Source organism: Aethalodelphis obliquidens, unplaced genomic scaffold (genome assembly GCF_003676395.1).
Source record: "Aethalodelphis obliquidens isolate GAN/ISIS:26980383/991018 unplaced genomic scaffold, ASM367639v1 scaffold52, whole genome shotgun sequence".
Taxonomy (NCBI): Eukaryota; Metazoa; Chordata; class Mammalia; order Artiodactyla; family Delphinidae; genus Aethalodelphis; species Aethalodelphis obliquidens.
In genome coordinates, this window is record NW_020837996.1 from 14,648,113 (window position 1) to 14,670,566 (window position 22,454).

A 22,454-nucleotide genomic window follows, 5' to 3' on the forward strand; every position below is an offset into this window, starting at 1 on the left:
AGAGAGAGAGAGAGAGAGAGAGAGAGAGAGAGAGAGAGAGCGTGAGCAGATATAGCCTCCAAATACAGCATGAGAGATATCAGTTAGACCTAAGGAAATAGCTTATTAAGCATCAGATCAAATTCTAGTTGCTGCTACTTCCTAGCTTTGTGACTTTGTGACTTTACTTCATTTATTTAAGCTTCTGTCTGTTTATCTGTAAAATGGGGATTTAGTATTTACCCCATCAAGTTATTATGAGGATTAAGTGAAACTTTGCCTAGCACCTAGAAAGCTCTCAGTAATTATTAGTTATTGTTGATGTTTTGTATAGTCCTAACATACAACAGATTTCTCAGTATCTGGAGTATTTAGGTACAGATTTTCCTAGTTGATCTCTCAATGGTACTTTCAACCCTTTACTTGCCAGTTGATATAACTGATTTCTTTCTTTTTTATTTCTTTATAAATACCCCCCGAACAAACAGTGGCTAGAAAAATAACAAAAATATAAAGAACACTAACTAACATTTGTTGAGAGCTTACTGTGTGCTAGGCTGGTGTTATGTGCTTTACATGCACTATCTCATTTTAATACAAGAATTCTATCAGGTAGGCAGAAATAATATACCTGGCCTTTGAGAAGCAACCTGTGAGATTGGCTCTACCACACCTAGAGACCCCAGGACTTGCTGGAAATACTTCTTCACACAGAGAACTCCAAGTGAGGTTGGAGGCCAAGCCAGTATGGCTATTGGTGGCCTTGGGCAGTAGGCTCTGTGAGCTTGCTGTGCAGAGGGAAAGGGAAATGGCTTGGTCCAGCAGGCAAGGCAGCCGGATCTCAGCCTGTAATTCTTGGTCCCTGGTACAATTAGTGTCAACAGGAATTTTCCCTGTGTAGCAAGCCAAAGGCTCACAGACTATAAACCATCACATCAGAGGCCGACCATTTGTGCCCTAGAAAGGCACGGAAGGAAGGGGGACCCATGTGAACCTCCACTGGCCCCCGATACTGCAGAGAACCAGATCCACAAGAAGGGAAGAAGAAAGGAGGGAAAAGGGCAGGGAACAGACTTCATTGAATATATATTTTCAAGTAAATCAAGTAAATCCCAGGGGTGGAGTGGAAAGTGAAGAGCAAAAAAAAAAATTCAGCCTGGAGCTATTTTCTCTCAAGTCAAGCTGTCCCTAAAACAGTTGGCCCAGCTCCAGGTATAAAAGCTCAGACCTTTGTTGTCACCTGAAAACTTCAGAATGTTTCCTTGCTCAGTCTGGAGGACTGCCCACCTCACCTCTTCTTGGTGCTGCTCCATTGAGAACCTAGAAATTTAGAAAGAAATAGGGAGCCATTTAGCAGGCAAAAGTTTGCCTACACAGCCTGTGATGCTCAAACTTTACTGAGCATAACAGTCACCTAGAGTGAGCCTTAAAAATGTAGATTCTTGGGTCCTAGCCACAGATATTTTGATCCAGTAGGTCTGAAGTGAGGTCCAGGAATTAATATTTTTCACAAGCAACCCAATTGATTCTACTACAGAAGATCGGCACATCATGTTTTGAGAAACATCACTTTAGTCTATCATCCCCATTTTACAGATCATCAAATGGAGGCCCAGAAAGTACAAATGACTTAGCTAAACGTCTCACAGAGAGGGTTCTTGGAGGGTCTACATCTTAAACTTAGATTTTCTGATTACCAGTATTGCTAGTCTTACCTAAGCTGGACCCATTAAAAGTGACTTTGGCCTCCATTTGCCGTGGCTTATTCCTTGCCAGGGGCCTATGGTTCTTCACACCTCAAGTCAAGGGTCAATTCTTCAGGGAGACTATTTTGCCCCTCCCCACCCCAGTCTAGGTGAGGTTCCTTTCTTCTCTGCTCTCAGAAAACCACACCGCTCTCCTTCATGGCATTCCCCCTGGTTTCTGTTTACTCACTCCTCCACGTGATTATTGGATCAATATCTGCCTCTCTTCCTAGACTTCATACTCAATGAGAGCAGGTACAGTGTTTCTTTTTGCTCATCCAAGGAGCTTGCACACTGTCTGATGGATTGTATGTGCTCAATAAATATTTATTAGATGAGCAATAGAATGAATGAGTGAATGAAAAGGACAGGTTGATTTCAGCCTTAACTGAAAGTCAAAATAAAGAAAAATTTGTGAAACTTTTGTCCTTCAATGGGCTTTCTCTGTTTAGACATTTTTTTTTTTTTGGTTCTTCTTTTTGACCCACCTTTTTGATCCCAACATCTAATCCCATCCCTCAAACCAGAGCTTCTTGCGGGCAAAATTGTGTAGAAGGAGGTTTGCTTTCTTTGATCATCTGTCTATTTCTTTAATCTTTCTATCTTTCCAGTGAATTCTGTGTTGGAAATCCATTCTTCTCTATGCAACCCTCCCTCACTTTCAATTCTAACCCTTGCCTAAGATCCCAATGCTCTCTGATAGGTGTGAGGTGATATCTTACTGTGGTTCTGATTTTCATTTCCCTGATGATTAGTGATGCTGAGCATCTTTTCATGTGTCTGTTGGCCATTTGTGTATCTGCTTTGGAAAAATATGTATTCAGGTCCTCTGCCCATTTTTATTTTCTTTTATTTATTTTCTTTTATTTTTTTAACATCTTTTTTTCGAGTATAATTGCTTTATAATGGTGTGTTAGTTTCTGCTGTATAACAAAGTGAATCAGCTATACATATATCCCCATATCTCCTCCCTCTTGCATCTCCCTCCCACCCTCCCTATCCCACACCTCTAGGTGGACGCAAAGCACTGAGCTGATCTCCCTGTGCTATGCGGCTGCTTCCCACTAGCTATTTTACATTTGGTAGTGTATATATGTCCATGCCACTCTCTCACTTTGTCCCAGCTTACCCTTCCCCCTCCCCTTGTCCTCAAGTCCATTCTTTATATCTGCATCTTTATTCCTGTTCTGCCCCAAGGCTCTTCAGAACCTTTTTTTTTCTTTTTTTACATTCCATATATATGTGTTAGTATACAGTATTTGTTTTTCTCTTTCTGACTTAATTCACTCTGTATGACAGACTCTAGGTCGACCCACATCACTACAAATAACTCAATTTCATTTCTTCTTGTGGCTGAGTAATATTCCATTGTATATATGTGCCATATCTTCTTTATCCATTCATCTGTCAATGGACACTTAGGTTGCTTCCATGTCCTGACTATTGTAAATAGAGCTGCAATGAACACTGTGGTACATGACTCCTTTTGAATTATGGTTTTCTCAGGGTATATGCCCAGTAGTAGAATTGCTGGGTCGTACGGTAGTTCTATTTTTAGTTATTTCAGGAACCTCCCTACTGTTCTCCATAGTGGCTGTATCAATTTACATTCCCAACAACAGTGCAAGAGGGTTCCCTTTTCTCCACACCCTCTCCAGCATTTATTGTTTGTAGATTTTTTGATGATGGCCATTCTGATTGGTGTGAGGTGATACCTCATTGTAGTTTTGATTTGCATTTCTCTAATGATTTGTGATGTTGAGCATCCTTTCATGTGTTTGTTGGCAGTCTGTATATCTTCTTTGGAGAAATGTCTATTTAGATCTTCTGCCCATTTTTGGATTGGGTTGTTTGTTTTTTTGGTATTGAGCTGCATGAGCTGCTTATAAATTTTGGAGATTAATCCTTTGTCAGTAGCTTCGTTTGCAAATATTTTCTCCCATTCTGAGGGTTGTCTTTTCATCTTGTTTATGGTATCCTTCACTGTGCAAAAGCTTTTAAGTTTCATTAGGTCCCATTTTCTTATTTTTGTTTTTATTTCCATTTCTCTAGGAGGTGGGTCAAAAGGGATTTTGCTGTGATTTATGTCATAGAGTGTTCTGCCTTTGTTTTCCTCTAAGAGTTTTATAGTGTCTGGCCTTACATTTAGGTCTTTAATCCATTTTGAGTTTATTTTTGTATATGGCCTTAGGGAGTGTTCTAATTTCATTCTTTTACATGTAGCTGTCCAGTTTTCCCATCACCACTTACTGAAGAGGCTTTTCTCCATTGTATATTTTTGCCTCCTTTATCAAAAATAAGGTGACCATATGTGTGTGCGTTTATCTCTGGGCTGTCTATCCTGTTCCATTGATCTATATTTCTGTTTTTTGTGCCAGTACCATACTTTCTTGATTACTGTAGCTTTGCAGTATAGTCAGAAGTCAGGGAGCCTGATTCCTCCAGCTCCGTTTTTCTTTCTGAAGATTGCTTTGACTATTCGGGGTCTTTTGTGTTTCCATACAAATTGTGAAATTTTTTGTTTTAGTTCTGTGAAAAATGCCATTGGTAGTTTGATAGGGATTGCATTGAATCTGTATATTGCTTTGGGTGGTACAGTCATTTTCACAATGTTGATTCTTCCAATCTAAGAACATGGTATATCTCTCTAACGCTTTGTGTCATTTTTGATTTCTTTCAACAGTGTCTTACAGATTTCTGAGTACAGGTCTTTTGTCTCCTTAGGTAGGTTTATTTCTAGGTATTTTTTCCTTTTTGTTGAGATGGTAAATGGGAGTTTTTCCTTAATTTCCCTTTCAGATTTTTCATCATTAGTGTATAGGAATGCAAGAGATTTCTGTGCATTAATTTTGTATCCTGCTACTTTACCAAATTCACTGATTAGCTCTAGTAGTTTTCTAGTGGCATCGTTAGGATTCTGTATGTATTCTCATGTCATCTGCAAACAGTGATGGTTTATTTCTTCTTTTCTCATTTAGATTCCTTTTATTTCTTTTTCTTCTCCAACTGCTGTAGATTAAACTTCTAAAACTATGTTGAATAATAGTGGTGAGAGTGGGCAACCTTGTCTTGTTCCTGATCTTAGTTGAAATAGTTTCTGTTTTTCACCATTGAGAACGATGTTGGCTGTGGGTTTGTCATATACGGCCTTTATTATATTGAGGTAAGTTCCCTCTATGCCTACTTTCTGGAGGGTTTTTATCATAAATGGGTGTTGAATTTGTCAAAAGCTTTTTCTGCATCGACTGAGATGATCATATGGTTTTTATCCTTCAATTTGTTAACATGGTTTATCACACTGATTGATTTGTGTATATTGAAGAATCCTTACATTCCTGGGATAAACCCCACTTGATCATGGTGTATGATCCTTTTAATGTGCTCTTGGATTCTGTTTGCTAGTATTTTGTTGAGGAGTTTTATATCTATGTTCATCAGTGATATTGGCCTGTAGTTTCCTGTTTTTTTGTGACATCTTTGTCTGGTTTTGGTAGCAGGGTGATGGTCGCCTCAGAGAATGAGTTTGGGAGTGTTCCTCCCTCTGCTATATTTTGGAAGAGTTTGAGAAGGATAGGTGTTAGCTCTTCTCTAAATGTTTGATAGAATTTGCCTGTAAAGTCATCTGGTCCTGGGCTTTTGTTTGTTGGAAGATTTTTAATCACAGTCTCAATTTCAGTGTTTGTGATTGGTCTGTTTATTTTCTATTTCTTCCTGGTTCAGTCTTGGAAGGTTCTGATTTTGTCAGAATTTGTCCATTTCTTCCAGGTTGTCCATTTTATTGGAATATAGTTGCTTGTTGTAATCTCTCATGATCCTTTGTATTTCTGCAGTGTCAGTTGTTACTCCTCCTTTTTCATTTCTAATTTTATTGATTTGAGTCCTCGCCCTCTTTTTCTTGATGAGTCTGGCTAAAGGTTTATCAATTGTCTTTACTTCTCAAAGAACCAGCTTTTAGTTTTAGTGATTTTTGCTATTGTTTCCTTCATTTCTTTTTTCATTTATTTCTGATCTGATCTTTATGATTTCTTTCCTTCTGCTAACTTTGAGGGTTTTTTGTTCTTCTTTCTCTAATTGCTTTAGGTGTAAGGTTAGGTTGTTTGTTTGAGATGTTTCTTGTTTCTTGAGGTAGGATGTATTGTTATAAACTTCCCTCTTAGAACTGCTTTTGCTGCATCCCATAAGTTTTGGGTCATCGTGTTTTCATTTTCATTTGTTTCTAAGTATTTTTTGATTTCCTCAGTGATCTGTTGGTTATTTGTAGTGTACTGTTTAGCCTCCGTGTGTTTGTATTTTTTACGGATTTTTTCCTGTAATTGATATTTAGTCTCATAGCGTTATGGTAGGAAAAGTTATCTGATATGATTTCAATTTTCTTAAATTTACCAAGGCTTGATTTGTGACCCAAGATATGATGTCTCCTGGAGAATGTTCCATGAGTACTTGAGAAGAAAGTGTATTCTTTTGTTTTTGGACGGAATGTCCTATAAATATCAATTAAGGTCATCTTATTTAATGTGTCATTTAAAGCCTGTGTTTCCTTATTTATTTGCAGTTTGGTTGATGTGTCTATTGGTGAAAATGTGGTGTTAAGGTCCCCTACTATTACTGTGTTACTCTCACAATAATTTCCCCTTTTATTGCTGTTAGCATGTGTCTTATGTATTGAGGTGCTCCCATGTTGGGTGCATAAATATTTACAATTGTTATATCTTCTTCTTGGATTGATCCCTTGATCATTATGTAGTGTCCTTCTTTGTCTCTTGTAACAGTCTTTATTTTAAAGTCTATTTTGTCTGATATGAGAATTGCTACTCCAGCTTTCTTTTGATTTCCATTTGCACAGAATATCTTTTTCCATCCCCTCACTTTCAGTCTCTATATGTCCCTAGGTCTGAAGTGGGTTTCTTGTAGACAGCCTATATATGGGTCTTGTTTTTTTTATCCGTTCCGCCAGTCTATGTCTTTTGGTTGGAGCATTTAATCCATTTACATTTAAGGTAGTTATCGATATGTATGTTCCTATTACCATTTTCTTAATTGTTTTGGGTTTGTTACTGTAGGTCTTTTCTTTCTCTTGTGCTTCCTGCCTAGAAAAGTTCCTTTAGCATTTGTTGTAATGCTGGTTTGGTGGTGCTGAATTCTCTTAGCTTTTGCTTGTCTGTAAAGCTTTTAATTTCTCTGTCAAATCTGAATGAGATCCTTGTTGTGTAGAGTAATCTTGGTTGTACGGTTTTCCCTTTCATCACTTTAAATATGTTCTGCCACTCTCTTCTGGCTTGCAGAGTTTCTGCTGAAAGATCAACTGGTAACCTTATGGAGATCCCCTTGTATGTTATTTGTTGTTTTCCCTTGCTGCTTTTAATATTTTTTCTTTGTATTTAATTTTTGATAGTTTGCTTAATATGTGTCTTGCCATGTTTCTCCTTGGATTCATCCTGTATGAGACTCTTTGTGCTTCCTGGACTTGATTATTTCCTTTCCCATATTAGGGAAGTTTTCAACTATAGTCTCTTCAAATATTTTCTCAGTCCCTTTCTTTTTGTCTTCTTCTGGGACCTCTATAATTTGAATGTTGGTGCGTTCAATGTTGTCCCAGATGTTTCTGAGACTGTCCTCAAATCTTTTCATTCTATTTTCTGTATTCTGCTCTGTGGTAGTTATTTCCGCTATATTATCTTCCAGGTCACTTCTGCCTCAGTTATTCTGCTATACTGATTCCTTCCAGAGAATTTTAAATTTCATTTATTGCGTTGTTCATGATTGTTTGTTTGCTCTTTAGTTCTTCTAGGTCCTTGTTAAATGTTTCTTGTATTTCTCCATTCTATTTCCAAGATTGTGGATCATCTTTACTATCATTACTCTGAATTCTTTTTCAGGTAGACTGCCTATTTCCTCTTCATTTCTTTGGTCTGGTGGGTTTTTGCCTTCCTCCTTCATCTGCTGTGTGTTTCTCTGTCTTATTTTGCTTAACTTACTGTGTGTGGGGTGTCCTTTACGCAGGCTGCAGGTTTGTAATTCCCACTGTTTTTGGTGTCTGCCCCCAGTGGCTAAGGTTGGTTCAGTGAGTTTCCTGGTGGAGGGGAATGGTGCCTATGTTCTGGTGGATGAGGCTGGATCTTGTCGTTCTGGTGGGCAGGATTGCATCCAGTGGTGTGTTTTGGGGTGTCTGTGACCTCATTATGATTTTAGGCAGCCTCTCTGCTAATGGGTGGGGTTGTGTTCCTGTCCTGCTAGCTGTTTGGCATAGGGTGTCCAGCATTGTAGCTAGCTGGTTGTTGAGTGGAGCTGGGTCTCAGTGTTGAGATGGAGATTTCTGGGAAAGCTTTTGCTGTTTGATATTGTGTGGAGCTGGGAGGTCTCTGGTGGACCAATGTCCTGAACTCGGCTCTCCCACCTCAGAGGCAAAGGCCTAACACCCGCCTGGAGCACCAAGACCCTGTCAGCCACACAGCTCAGATGAAAAGCGAGGAGTAAGAAAGAAAGAAGGAGAAAGAGAGAAAGAAAGGAAGAAAGAAAGGAAGGAAGGAAGGAAGGAAGGAAGGAAGGAAGGAAGGAAGGAAGGAAGGAAGAAAGAAAGAAAGGGAGAAAGAGAGAAAGAGAAAGAGAGAGAGAGAGAAGGAGGGAAGGAGGGAGGGAGGAAGAAAGAATAAAATTATTAAAATAAAAAATAAAATAAATTATTAAAAATAAGATAAAAAAATTTAAAAGTAATAAAAAAAAGAAAGAAGGAAAGAAAGAAGAGAGCAACCAAACCAAAAAACAAATCCACCAATGATAACAAGCTCTAAAAACTATACTAAAAACAAACAAACAAAAAACGGACAGACAGAACCCTAGGACAAATGGTAAAAGCAAAGCTATACAGACAAAATCACACAAAGAAGCATACACATAAACACTCACAAAAAGAGAAAAAGGAAAAAAAAATATTTTGGGAAGTCTGAGGTCTTCTGCCAGCATTCAGTAGGTGTTCTGTAGGAGTTGTTCCACATGTAGATGTATTTGTGATGTATTTGTGGGGAGGATAGTGATCTCCACGACTTACTCCTCTGCCATGTTGAAGGTCTCTCCCTCTGCCCATTTTTAAATTGGGTTGTTTGTCTTTTTGATATTGAGCTGTATTAGTTCTTTGTATATTTTGGATATTAACCTCTTACTGGATAGATTGTTTGCAAATGTCTTTTCCCATTCAGTAGGCTGCCTTTTTGTTTCACTGACAGTTTTCTTTGATGTGCAAAAGCTTTTTAGTTTGATGTAGTCCCATGGGTTTATTTTTGCTTTTGTTTCCCATCAAAAAGACAACAAACAGCAAGTGTTGGCAAGGACGTGGAGAAAAGGGAACCCTCTTGCACTGTTGGTGGAAATGTAAATTGGTGCAGAGATCATAGAAAACAGTATGGAGCTTCCTCAAAAATTAAAAATAGAACTGCCATGTAATCCAGCAATTGCACTTCTGGGTGTTTTCCTGATGGAACCAAAAATACTAATTAGAAAAGATACATGTGCTCCAATGTTCACTGCAGCATTATTTACAATAGCCAAGATATGGAAGCAACTAAGTGCCCATAGGTAGATGAAAGGATAAAGATGTGACGTAGGTATACACAAACACACCACACCACACACACACCACACCACTCACCCACCCACCCACCCACCCCCACACACACAGGAATATTGCTCAGCTATAAAAAAATGAAATCTTGTCATTTGTGACAACATGGATGGATCTAGAGAGTATTATGCTAGGTGAGATGTCAGATAGAGAAATATACTGCGTGATCTCATTTATATGTGGAATCTAAAAAACAAACAAACAAACAAAGCAAAAGGAAAACAGACTCATAGGTACAGAGAACAGAGTGGGGAGGGGTGATGGGGTGGACAAAATAGGCAAAGGAGATTAAGAGGTACGAATCTCCAGTTATAAAATAAACAAGTCACAGGGATGTAATATACAGCATAAGGAATATGGTCAATAATACTGTAATAAATGTAAGCAGACAGATGGTTACTAGCCTTATTGTGGTGATCATTTCATAATGTATGCAAATGTCAAATCATTATGTAGCATACTTGAAACTAATGTAATATTGTACAGCAACTGTATTTCAATAAAAATAAAATTCCCAGTGCTCTCATATTGCTTCCAGTCACCCCTAATCCTGACCTTTCTAACCTTCTGTTCCTGGTCAAAGTCCATCTGTCCAACGTCCTATTTCCTGAAGGCCCTGTGCATATCAGGACAACTGTGTAAAGTGACGGCTTCCTGCCAACAGTGGATAATGACCTAATCTGTTGCTCCTTTTCCTCCCTTTTAATTTGATCATCATTCTCTTAACCAAGGAGGTGGTCAAAACTTTGATATTAGGAATCATCCTCTATGGAGCCCAAGAAGCAGTGATGATAGGAGGAGGTTTCTAATGATCAGCAAATATTTATTGAGCCCTGTGTTAGGGTCTGAGGGACATACAAAGATGAATAAAGAGCATTTCTTCTTCTCAAGCATCTTTATGGGAAGACAAGCATTCAATAACAGTGTAGGAGTCCAGTATCTAGTTGCTTGTCAAACAAACAATGGTAAACACATTATGAGTTTAAATTAGACTGTGTGTATAATACACTTTGTATTAGGCCTGACACATAGTAGGCCCAGTCAGTAATGTTAATTCTTCTTCCCTCTTAGGGAGGGAGAGATTTTTCAGGGCTGGAGTAGGTTAGCTGGCCTCCACTTAGGAGGGGTGCTCTCTTAGCAGCTCTGGGAACATATTCAACTTGTGAAGAAACTTTTTCAACTCCATAAATGTACCCATTTTTATTCAGAACTGATTTCTATTAAGAAACAATTACAGGGGCTTCCCTGGTGGTGCAGTGGTTAAGAATCTGCCTGCCAATGCAGGTGACACAGGTTCGAGCCCTGGCCTGGGAAGATCCCACATGCCGTGGAGCAACTAAGCCTGTGCGCCACAACTACTGAGCCTGCGCTCTAGAGCCCGCGAGCCACAACTACTGAGCCCACATGCCACAACTACTGAAGTCTGCCCTCCTAGATCCCGTGCTCTGCAACAAGAGAAGCCACCACAATGAGAAGCCCGCGCACCGCAATAAAGTGTAGCCCCCGCTCGCACAGCAACTAGAGAAAACCCGCGCGCAGCAATGAAGACCCAATGCAGCCAAAAATTTAAAAAAAAAAAAAAAAAAGAGTGGTGACCTCCCAAAACAACACTGCAAGGGCTGAGTCACTTTAAAAAAAAAAAAGCAACAATTACAGAAAAAGAGTATATATATATACATGTATAACTGAATCACTTTGCTGTACACCTGAAACTAACACAACACTGTAAATCAACTATACTTCAGTTACAAAAAAAGCAATTACATTAACCCTTAAACAATGGGAGTGGGAAGAGGGGGCAAAGGAGGGGTTTAGGGTCGAGAGAGGAGAGTTTACAGTCAGGCCTGGCCCTCTGTATCCGTGGTTCCAACTGGGAATTGTGTAGTTCTGTACATAGTACGTATTTATCGAAAAAAATCTGCATGTAAGTGGACCCGCACAGTTCAAAGCCATGTTTTTCAGGGTCAACTGTGTTCTCTTCACATTCAAGCAGGTCTCCTAGGACCCAGCTGATCCACACCTTTTTACTTGATGTGTGTACACAGAAGAGAGAGAATCAGAGCTGGAAGGGACTACAGAGGTTGTACGGCTCTTCCCTCATCTCACGGATGCTGGAACTGAGGCCAGACAAGTGACATGATCGTGGTCACTCAGAGCCAGAACGAGGACTGAGCCCTCAAATATCCAGCCCCAAACTCTTAAAAATAAATATACTTAACATAACTGTATACTATGTGTATTATTCAACCACTAAGCAAATGAAAATAGCTTTTAAAAATTATCAAAGTATGTGCTTATGGTAAAGCTATGGAAAGGTATAGAAAACAAAAGGGAAACATTATAAATCAATTATACTCAATAAAACTTTTTAAAAAAGTATTCTCTATATGTAAAAAAAAAAAAAAAGGGAAATCAACTTTTTATTCCACTATCCAGAGATAGCATCTCTGTAAACATTTTTGGCAAATGTTTTTCAGACTTCACACACACACACACACACACACACACACACACACACACACACCCCATGCTGCTTGGGCCCCTAGCCTCTATTCTATATCCCTCTGCACACACAGCTGTCTGCTGAGCTCCCCACCTCTCAGACCCAGGCTGACCCTCCCCTGTGGCTCTAGGGTGGACAATCCAACCCAATCAGAGCCAGTGAGGGCCCAGGGACTCTTTTTTCATGGGATTTGAGGATGAGACGACGTAAAGTTTGGAGCAAGGTCTGCAAGTATTCCAGGGAGGGCCTACCTGTCTGGGTCTGGAGCTGAATGGAGCTGAGTGATATTGTCTGTCCTTCCCACACTCTCCCATAGTACTTACTAGAATAATCCCCGTGCATTAGAGTAGCTAGCTGGCTGTTACCAGTGTATTCGATTCTTAAAGGACTTTGAGCAAGTCACTTTACCTCTCTGACCCAGTTTCCTCATCTCTAAAGTGGGATACTACTTGGGAGATTATTGTGAGAATAATTACTACTACTGCTATCAGTACCGATCATAATAACTAAATTTACAACTGCCTCGTTAATTGTTTGGTGGGATCAGGACTTAAGCCAAGCAGTTTAATATATTGTTTCATTTACTTTTCACATTCACAGAGAGTGGAAGGGGAATCTGCTTATGATTGCTTGTGTAAATGGTGAAGGAATGAAGTGCAGGACCAGATTCCAGCTGTTCTGGTTCCTGTCACAGTCATTTTGCTAACTGACCCCTTCTGTCTCTCTGAATGTCTGGTAGGCGGATCATGGTGTATTTCAGAGCCTCTTGGCTGGGGGCCACGCTTGCCTTCTACAGAGGCCAGGACACTGGTTCCAAACTAGAGAGTGAGAAGTGCTTGCCGGGCTGTTGCCTGGAGGCTGGGGCACTGGCCAGAGCCCTCTCAGTCTGCAGTGCCCCCTCCCTGGCTGGGCCCCAGTGTTCCCTAGGTAACCACAGGGATGCAGCACAGATTTATGGTCCCACTGCTGAGCAAGTACCTTACATGTTCTGTCTGAGAGCGATGGTGTCTGGCTCCCAGATGACTCATCAGGAGGAGAACAGACACAAGTGGGTGGCACAGAAGGAACGAAACCCCACTTCTTACATCCCCAAAGCAAGAACACCAAGAGAATTGCTCCATCACACAGACTGTTAAAAAGGCAAACGTAAGGTAGATAGCTAGTGGGAAGCAGCCGCATAGCACAGGGAGATCAGCTGGGTGCTTTGTGACCGCCTGGAGGGGTGGGATAGGGAGGGTGTGAGGGAGGGAGACACAAGAGGGAAGAGATATGGGAACATATGTATATGTATAACTGATTCACTTTGTTATAAAGCAGAAACTAACACACAATTGTAAAGCAATTATACTCCGATAAAGATGTAAAAAAAAATAAAACTACCATGAAGAAAGTATAAGAACATAATAAAATACAATAGAGAAGCTTTGTGCTAAATAGGTTATTAGGTGAGAAGTCCAACAATAATGAAAAAGAGCTTATAAAAATATTAGGAAAATATATGATAGAAGAAATTCCCTAAGTATGTTCTTCAACAAATCTACTTTTGTCAATGAATTGGCTAAATAAACTGGCCAGCATGAATAATAAAAAAAAAAAAGGCAGATGTCAAGGCTCCCATTTTATATAGATGGGGATACTGAGGCCCTATTCCATCTGCTCCTTCATAGATGACACGAACATTTGCTGAGCTTTGTGCCAGGTTGGGTTAGATCATGTGGGGAACACAAACATGGAGAAAACACAGACTCTGCCATCAACAGTGCTATTGACTAAGCAAGGGGCTAAGACAGTGGAATAGGGAACCATTACCAGGGAGGGACGTTAAAGTGTGGGAGGGCTCTGAGAGTTAGCTGTCAATCATTTGTACTTAAGTAGGTTTAACTTCACTTCACTTCACTTCATTCTTTTAGCATCTACTTACTAGGTGCTGAGGACAGCGGAGATGAACAAGAAACCTCTCAAGAAACTTTTAGAAAAGTGTTGGGATTTTCCTCAAGGTAACATCTGGTTGATTTTAAGAAAGTTAAATGATACAGAACTGAAATTACCTTTTACAGCAGGTTCATTAGTTCATACTGGTATTTAGCAAGTTTTATTTATTTGTAAAGTATTGTTCTTACTGGGATTCTATTTGGCCTATTTGGCTGCTTCTTGAGGCAGGAGGGGATGCACCTGCTGATAAGTCCCCTCACTTTTCCCTCTGAGGATGGCAAGCATGCTGTTCTGAGACAGAGGGAGAAAAATAAGATCTTTCTGGGTCCTTGCAGAGAGTGAACTATTTTTGTTCTCCACTCCTTGGGAGCTTGTTGAAGTAACACATGTATTTTACATAGTGAATATTTCTACATTAATGTGCATATTTAAAAATAATACCAATACTTCCAAATGTAGGTGTTCCCCTTCAAAGTGGTCACTTCAGGAGGCGATAAGCTTGTTTCAATAATCCAATTAAAATTAATTTTTCTCCTCTTTCAATATTGTTTTCAAACCAATGCACATCTTGTGATCATCATGGTGGAGTTAAACATTCATTATTTGAGAGCAGATTTTTAGAAGCAACCGATAGATAGTCTTATGAAGGCATCTAGCACTGGTCCGTGGCCTCTGTGTCCTACATTCCTTCCATGACTTCTCCTGTGCTGTTCTGTATGGCTGGGGGCTAAGCCCCCACTCCAGGCTGTAGTTCCCAGACTCCCTTGTCATCTGGCTTCTAGCTGGGTTTGGTCAGTGGTGGGCATGGTGGGAAGGAGAGAAACAGGAGAAGTCAGGACATTTCTCTCTCTTCTTCTTCCTGAGAGTTGTTCCATGACTCCTCCTGCACCAGACAGGTTCAATAAAATCTATCTCAGTCTCTACCTCTACCTCCATCTCTATCTCCATCTCTATCTATACCTATATATATCTCAATGGCTTGCTATATACCAGCATGAACTTTCTATAAAATAATACAAAAGAGATTTCACTCACTCACAATAGCAAACAAATAAGTAATACCCAGGAATAACTTTAGCAAGAAATGTATAAGACCCAAATGGAGAAAATGACAAAACTTTAGTGAGGAGCATGAAAGAGGACGTGGACAAATGGAAAGATGTACTGTGCTTCTGGAAGTATTGTAAAGATGTCAATGCCCCACAGTTTAATCTAGTTATTTAAGTAATTTCATCTGAAATATCAGTGGGATTTGGAAGGAACTTAACAAAATGACTCCAAAATACTTCTGGAAGAATAAATGCTTAAGAATAGCCAAAATTTGTTTCAAAAAAGGAGGGCTATGTGGAGGGAATTTCCCTACTAGATTAAAATGCTGGATAATGACACTGGCAGAGGGTAGGCTGGCAGACCACTGGAATAGAAGAGATCATCTGAAAGAAGATCCAACTATACATGAAATTTAAAATGTGATAAAGGTGACATTTCTGTTCTTCACAAATGGTGTCAATTTTGGATATTTGGAAAAAAATAAAGTTAGAGCCTTACTTCTCACCTTACATAAAATACAAATTCCACACAAATTAGAGATTTAAATGTGACCATCTAAATCATAAAAACACTAAAAGAGAGCATAGGTGCATAGTTTTAGCTTCTTAGGGTTAGAGAATTCTTTTTAGCAATAGCATTTAACATCAGAAACCATAAAAGAAAGAGTATAAACGCACCATTGTAAAGTAATTATACTCCAATAAAGATGTTAAAAAAAAAAAGAAAGAGTATGTCTATAAATGAAAATGTAAAACTTATGTGGCAAAACCTCCCACATGATGAAGTTAAAACACAAAGGATAGGGACTTCCCTGGCGGTCCAGGGGTTAAGACTCTGTGCTTCCACTGCAGCGGGGTGCGGGTTTGATCCCTGGTCGGGGAACTAAGATCCCACATCCTGCATGCCACGTGGTGCAGCCACACACACACAAAAAAAACTCAAAACCACCCCACAAAGGACATATTCAAAACACACATTCAACTTATTCAAATAATAGATAACTAATATTAGATATTTAAGAAATCCTTTTGATCAATTACAAAAAGATGAATAACATCCAAATAAAAATGTGAAAAGGACATGAATGGATAAATCTTAAATAAAATACATGGATGATCAATAATCATATACAAACTTGTAAAAGAAAGGCAAATTGCATAACAATGATATCTGGTTTTTACCTACTGGGCAGATAGAAAAGAATAAAACTGAGTCTAAAAAGTCTGAAAAGGGTGAGGAAAAATTGATTGTTTCATACAGCGACGGTGGGCATGCAAATTGGCACATTGTTAAAGGGCATTTGACAGTATGTCAAAGGACTTGAAAATATGAAAGCTCTTTAACATAGCAATCCTACTTGTTGGAATTTACCTCAATAAAACAAGCAAACAAATGCATAAAGATCTGTCATCACAGTTCTGATATAAAAGCAAAGTCTCACACACACACACACACACACACACGCTTGTAACCTGACTGGAAGCAGCCTAAATGTTTGCCACAAGGGAACTGCTTAAGACATTACTGTACATCCACACAGAGATTGCCACGCAGCCATTTAATGACGATGTAAAATCATGATGTTGTATATATTTAAAGACATTCTTCTCATAAAATATTGAAAGTGAAAAAAACCAGGATGCCAAACTATATAAATAGCTCAAATCTACTTTTATAATATATAAATGCTTTAAAAAGAGGTAATAAGCATATAGACAAATACATTAGCTGAGATTATATCTGAGTAGGTGGAGAGATTATAGATGATTTCATAATTTTCCATATATTCTGAAGGTATTCTTTTCTTTTTTTTTTTTTCGGTACGCGGGCCTCTCACTGTTGTGGCCTCTCCCGTTGTGGAGCACAGGCTCCGGACGCACAGGCTCAGCGGCCATGGCTCACGGGCCCAGCCGCTCCGCGGCATGTGGGATCTTCCCGGACCAGGGCACGAACCCGTGTCCCCTGCATCGGCAGGCGGACTCTCAACCACTGCGCTACCAGGGAAGCCCATATTCTTTTCTTTTTTAAATAACAGACATGTAATCAACTGCCTCCCTCTCCCCCAAAAAATTATTTTGAAAGGGCAAAGTCAATTGGAGCCAAATATGTTAAGTAATGTAGGAATCAAGATGGAAGGCTTTTTTCCTTAGAGATCCACTAACGCTGTACTTACCCATTTTCCCACAAACATTTTGGCCCATTTTGTTCCTTCTGCTAGAAATAGTCTTTCCAAGCTGCCTTCCTCCAGTCCTTTCCACCTATGAGATTCCTACCAGCCTCTGAGGGTTATAGCTAAGTCCCTGTGGACCTCCCCCCGGCCCTACTGCAGCTGGATCTGCTTGCTCCTTCCTCAGCGCTTCCACAGCACTGTGGACGTGGCGCCGGCACAGTCCACACCTGCCCCCAAGTGTCACGGTTTCTGGGGATTGTCCTATTCCCCTCCCTTCACAGGAGAATCAAGATGCAGTTTTGCAGGCTGGGATGAGGGTGGGGAAGCCCCAACAGAGAACAAAAGACATCAAGTTGAAAGGGAGCTCAATGCTCACAACCATGAAGGTCCAAATTCAGGAATGAGGGCGTGACCAAATCTGGCTGGGTGGACTTAAATTGGAACCAGAGACGTAAGACCTATCAGATGACCATGTGCTTGGAAGGACACTTGGTTCGAGAAAACTAGCTCCAAGTAACTTAAGCAAAAACAAGACTTTATTGTGTTAGTGGGGTATAATAAGCAATTCAAAACCTGGCATGTATCTGGGCTTCAGTAGCAACTGGACCCAAGTGTTCAAGACCCTTTGGATAACTCCTCACATACCATATTTCACCTTTGTTTCTTTCCACAGGATGAAACCCTCTTTCTGTGATCCACAAGATGAGAAACAAGACCACAAAAAGCTCTAATTTTTACATCTCAGCATGTGAGCAGTCAGAAAAAGCCTGGCTCCTTTATATCAGTCTTGTTCCAAAACTCCCACAGAGGGGCTCAGGTAAATCTGAGGATCAGGGGCTTACAGCTGGACCAATCGGCTGTGGCTAGGCTTTGGTAGGTGACTAGCCCTGGACCATCAACACTGGCCAGGGAAAGGGGGTCACATTCTTCTGGGAAGGTATCCATGATGAGAGAGGGACAGTTCTTAGCAAGAAGGTGCCTCATGGGTATTCACTGCAGAGCACATAAAGATCCAGAATGGGATGGAGGAAAGAAGAGCCTGAGGGTTTGCCTAGAAAACCACTTAACATTTGAAAATTATTATTATTATTATTTTATTTTATTTTTTATGGTACGGGGCCTCTCACTATTGCGGCCTCTCCTGTTGCGGAGCACAGGCTCCGGACGCACAGGCTCAGCGGCCATGGCTCACGGGCCCAGCCACTCCGCAGCCTGTGGGATCTTCCTGGCCTGGGGCACGAACCCTTGTCCCCTGCATCGGCAGGCAGACTCTCAACCACTGCACCACCAGGGAAGCCCTGAAAATTATTTTTATGAGCCAGTCAGAGTGTAATGTTTGGATAGATTGGACATCTGCCTTATTTTTTCCTTCTAAATTATAAATGCTTTGAGGTTCTGGACTTTGCTGTTGTTGTTGTTGCCATCTTTCAGTGTTTGTTATAGCCCCTTCCACCTAATGAGTGGGCAGTAAAGGATTGTTTTAATTTTGATCTAGGGGTTCTCATTGGGGGTTCTGCAAACTGGATCTGTAGACCTTTGGAAAAGAGGACTGGATGTATTTGTGATATAAAAGAAATCCATAGCCTGACTCCCTAGGTGACTGCTTGGCTGACAGCACTCATTTGGAAGTGGACATCTTAGTAAGCATAGTAATACACTTGTTGCATTTCCCCAGGCCCACTGTGTATGTATGATGTGTGTGGGAGAACCACTAGAATGGAATCTGGAATGCTCATCGTGATGAGCATCTCAGAGCATCATGAAGACCTCCCATTTCTGTTGGGCTCTTGTCAGTGATACCAAGACCAGTATTGGCCAGAGTTAGAGGGTGTAAAATTCACTCTTTAGATTCATGAATTCATACATTTTCAGTTAGGATACTTTTAAAGTTCCATGACTGCTTAAGCAAAAGGAATTTGTTGGTTCATGTCAGAGAATGTCTGGCTTCAGGAGAAGCTTGGTAAAGGGCTCATACAGTCCAACCAGAATACAATTTCTCTGTTTTGATTTTGTGGTTTTGGTAAGGGCTCTGTTTTAAGACAGCGTTTCCCTTCATGCTCAACCAACTTAACTGCCAACACTTCCTGAGGCTACATCCTTCTATTCATATCTAGTAGGAAAGATAAAGCCCACTTCAAATCCCTGGACTTGAGTCTCATTGGCTCTGTTTAGATCGAACTCTGAACCAGTCACTGTGGCTGGGGGTTAGAAGGTGGATGAGATGCCTTGCTTGGTTTAGCTTAGTTATATGCTCATGACTAGCATAAAGCTTAAAAGCTGAGAGTGGGGAAGGCAGCTCCCCTTACCCCCAAATTGGGCTATGACATCACAGAGAGGGAGGAGACCAACAAAGGTGAACAACAAAGTTTACCACATACACAGTTCGTAGAGATTTTGGGGATCCTGTGGTCTAACAGCTCATTTCATAAGTTATAAAACTGATGCCCAGAAAAGTCAAAGAGATTGCCCCAGGACACTCACCAAATTAAGAGCAGGGCCAAGGGCTCTTTACTTCCCATTTGGAGCTCTTCGCACTAAAGCACCTACTCTTTAAGGACCCATCGCTACAGCTCAGGTCATCATCTTCTACCTCAGTTTTCATTTCCATGAGGGATCATAGCAGCAGGGCTGCTGAGTACATTAGTGCAGGTTATGGACTGCACAATTCCAGGGGGTTCCATTTATATCAAAATCTATATGAATGACACTCATTAGAGTTGTGAAGAGCATGTGTATGGGCATAGTAGGAGTCCTTCAGTAGGGATGGCAAATACTTATCACATGTAGTGACACTTCTTCTAGTACTCATGACAGGCATTACCTGTCAATCATGTTACTCTTTCCCACTAAACTCAGATTTAATCTCAGAATCTTTCTCAACCCAACCCTCTTCGTTACCACCAGTGTTCAACTGTAGCTGGCACTTGGGCTAAAATCTATTTGCCTTCCTATACTAAAGTAAGTAGCTCACATCTGTCCTCTGAATGATTCCCCTCCCAAATCTCTACCTTAGCTTCTATTCATTGGTACTAGCATCAGATAGTGAGAAAACTCCCAAGCAAAACAAGCAGTCAATACTGTCAGGATAACTTCACAGAATGTTTTAAGGATTAAATGAGATAATACAAGTAAAGTCCTTAGACAGTGACTGGCATCTTGCAAAGGTCAACAATTAGTAATTCAAAATTATAATAAAATATTTAAAAATCACCTTGTTGGAATCTATAAACATATGTTTAATGTGCTAACAGCCCCTAATGTCTGTATTCTTGATTTAGCCACTAGGTTACAAACATAAGTCAGAGGTATAATTTGCTGAGTATGATTGAGAATTAGATGCTTATCAGAGTTTCAGTTGTCACACACACTCTCTCTCTCTCTCTCTCACACACACACACACACACACACACACACACACACACACACACACACAGTCCTTCTGGGGATCAGGTTCTGTGATCCAGTGGCTTCTAAAATCTAGAAATCTAGGGGGCATAATTCTTTCTGTTCTTATGCCTTATGACTATCTCAGGAGTCAGTCTCCTCTCTTTTTTCCGTTGCTTTCTGTGTTCACAGGAAACCAGTGAACTTGAGGGTTTGTGGTGATGACAGGGGTCAAGAGGGGCCATCCTTCAGTGGTTCTTATGGGTGATACAAAAGCAGCCAAACACACTTGGTAGGACCACAGACATCAGCATAACTTGTTTCTTTCTTTTTTCTTTTCTTCTTTCTTTCTTTCCTTCTTTCCTTTCTTTTTCTTCCTTCCTTCCTTCCCTCCCTCCCTCCCTCCTTCCTTCCTTTCTTTTTACATCTTCATTGGAGTATAATTGCTTTACAATGTTGTGTTAGTTTCTGCTGTATAACAAAGTAATTAGCTATATGTATGCATATATCCCCATATCCCCTCCCTCTTGCGTTTCCCTCCCACCCTCCTTATCCCACCCCTCTAGGTGGTCACAAAGCACCAAGCTGATCTCCCTGTGCTATGCAGCTGCTTCCCACTAGCTATCTGTTTTACATTTGGTAGTGTATATATGTAAATGCTACTCTCTCACTTGTTGCAGCTTACCCTTCCCCCTCCCCGTGTCCTCAAGTCCATTCTCTACATCTGCATCTTTATTCCTGTCCTGCCCCTAGGTTCATTAGAACCATTTTTTTTTTTTAGATTCCATATATATGTGTTAGCACACAGTATTTGTTTTTCTCTTTCTGACTTACTTTACTCTGTATGACAGACTCTAGGTCCATCCACCTCACTACAAACAACTCAATTTCATTTCTTTTTATGACTGAGTAATATTCCATTGTATATATGTGCCACATATTCTTTATCCATTCATCTGTCGATGGATACTTAGGTTGCTTCCATGTCCTGGCTATTGTAAATAGTGCTGCAATGAACATTGTGATACATGACTCTTTTTGAATTATAGGTTTCTTTCTTTAAAAAAAATTTTAAAAAATTATAGTTGATTTACAATATTTCAGGTATACAACATAGTGATTCAGTATTTTAATAGATTATACTCCATTTAAAGTTATTATGAAATTATGACTATTTCCCCGTGCTGTATAATATATCCTTGTTGCTTATTTAGTTTATACATAGTAGTTTATGTCTCTTAATCCTCTACCCCTATCTTGCCCCTTCCCGTCCCTCTCCCCACTGGAACCACTAGTTTGTTCTCTATATCTGTGAGTCGGTTTCTGTTTTGTTATATTCATTCATTTTATTTTTCAGATTTCACATATAAGTGATAACATACATCAAACATATTATTTGTCATTGTCTTATTTCACTAAGCATAATACCCTCTAGATCCAACCAAATTGTTGCAAATGACAGAATTTCATTCTTTTTTATGTCTGAGTAATATTTCATTGTATATGTGTATGTCTATCTATCTAATCTATATCTATATATATCTCATCTTCTTTATCTATTCATCCTGTTGATAGACACTTAGGTTGCTTCCGTAACTTGGTTACTGTAAATAACGCTGCTATGAACATTGAGATGTATCTTTTCAAATTAGTGTTTTCATTTTCTTTGGATATATACCCAGGAATGGAATTGCTGGTTCATATGGTAGCTCTATTTTTAGTGTTTTTGGGAAATGCCATACCATTTTCCATAGTGGCTGCACTAATTTATACTTTACATTCTCACCAACAGTGTACAAGAGTTCCCCTTTTATCCACATCCTTGCCAACATTTGTTATCTGTAGATTTTTTGATGATAGTAATTTTGACAGGTGTGAGGTGCTATATCATTGTGGTTTTGATTTGCATTTCTCTGATGATTAACGATGCTGAGCATTTTTTCATGTGCCTGTGGGCCATCTGGATGTCTTCTTTGGAAAAATGTCTATTCAGGTCTTCTGCCCATTTAAAAAAATTGGGTTGTTTGATTTTTTGATATTGAGTTGTGTGAGCTATTTATATATATATATATATAT

At 39.9% G+C, this 22,454-nt stretch overlaps 1 protein-coding gene across 2 annotated transcripts in view; it reads right to left on the reverse strand.

The window, feature by feature from the left end:
- Positions 1 to 22,454, reverse strand: part of ADRA1B (adrenoceptor alpha 1B) — a 617,540-nt gene that overhangs the window by 69,896 nt on the left and 525,190 nt on the right. For both annotated transcript variants that reach the window (XM_027084407.1, XM_027084408.1), the window contains one exon: positions 1,208 to 1,299. The gene's annotated coding sequence lies outside the window, so the exon portion shown is untranslated. The remainder of the gene's footprint in view (positions 1 to 1,207; positions 1,300 to 22,454) is intronic.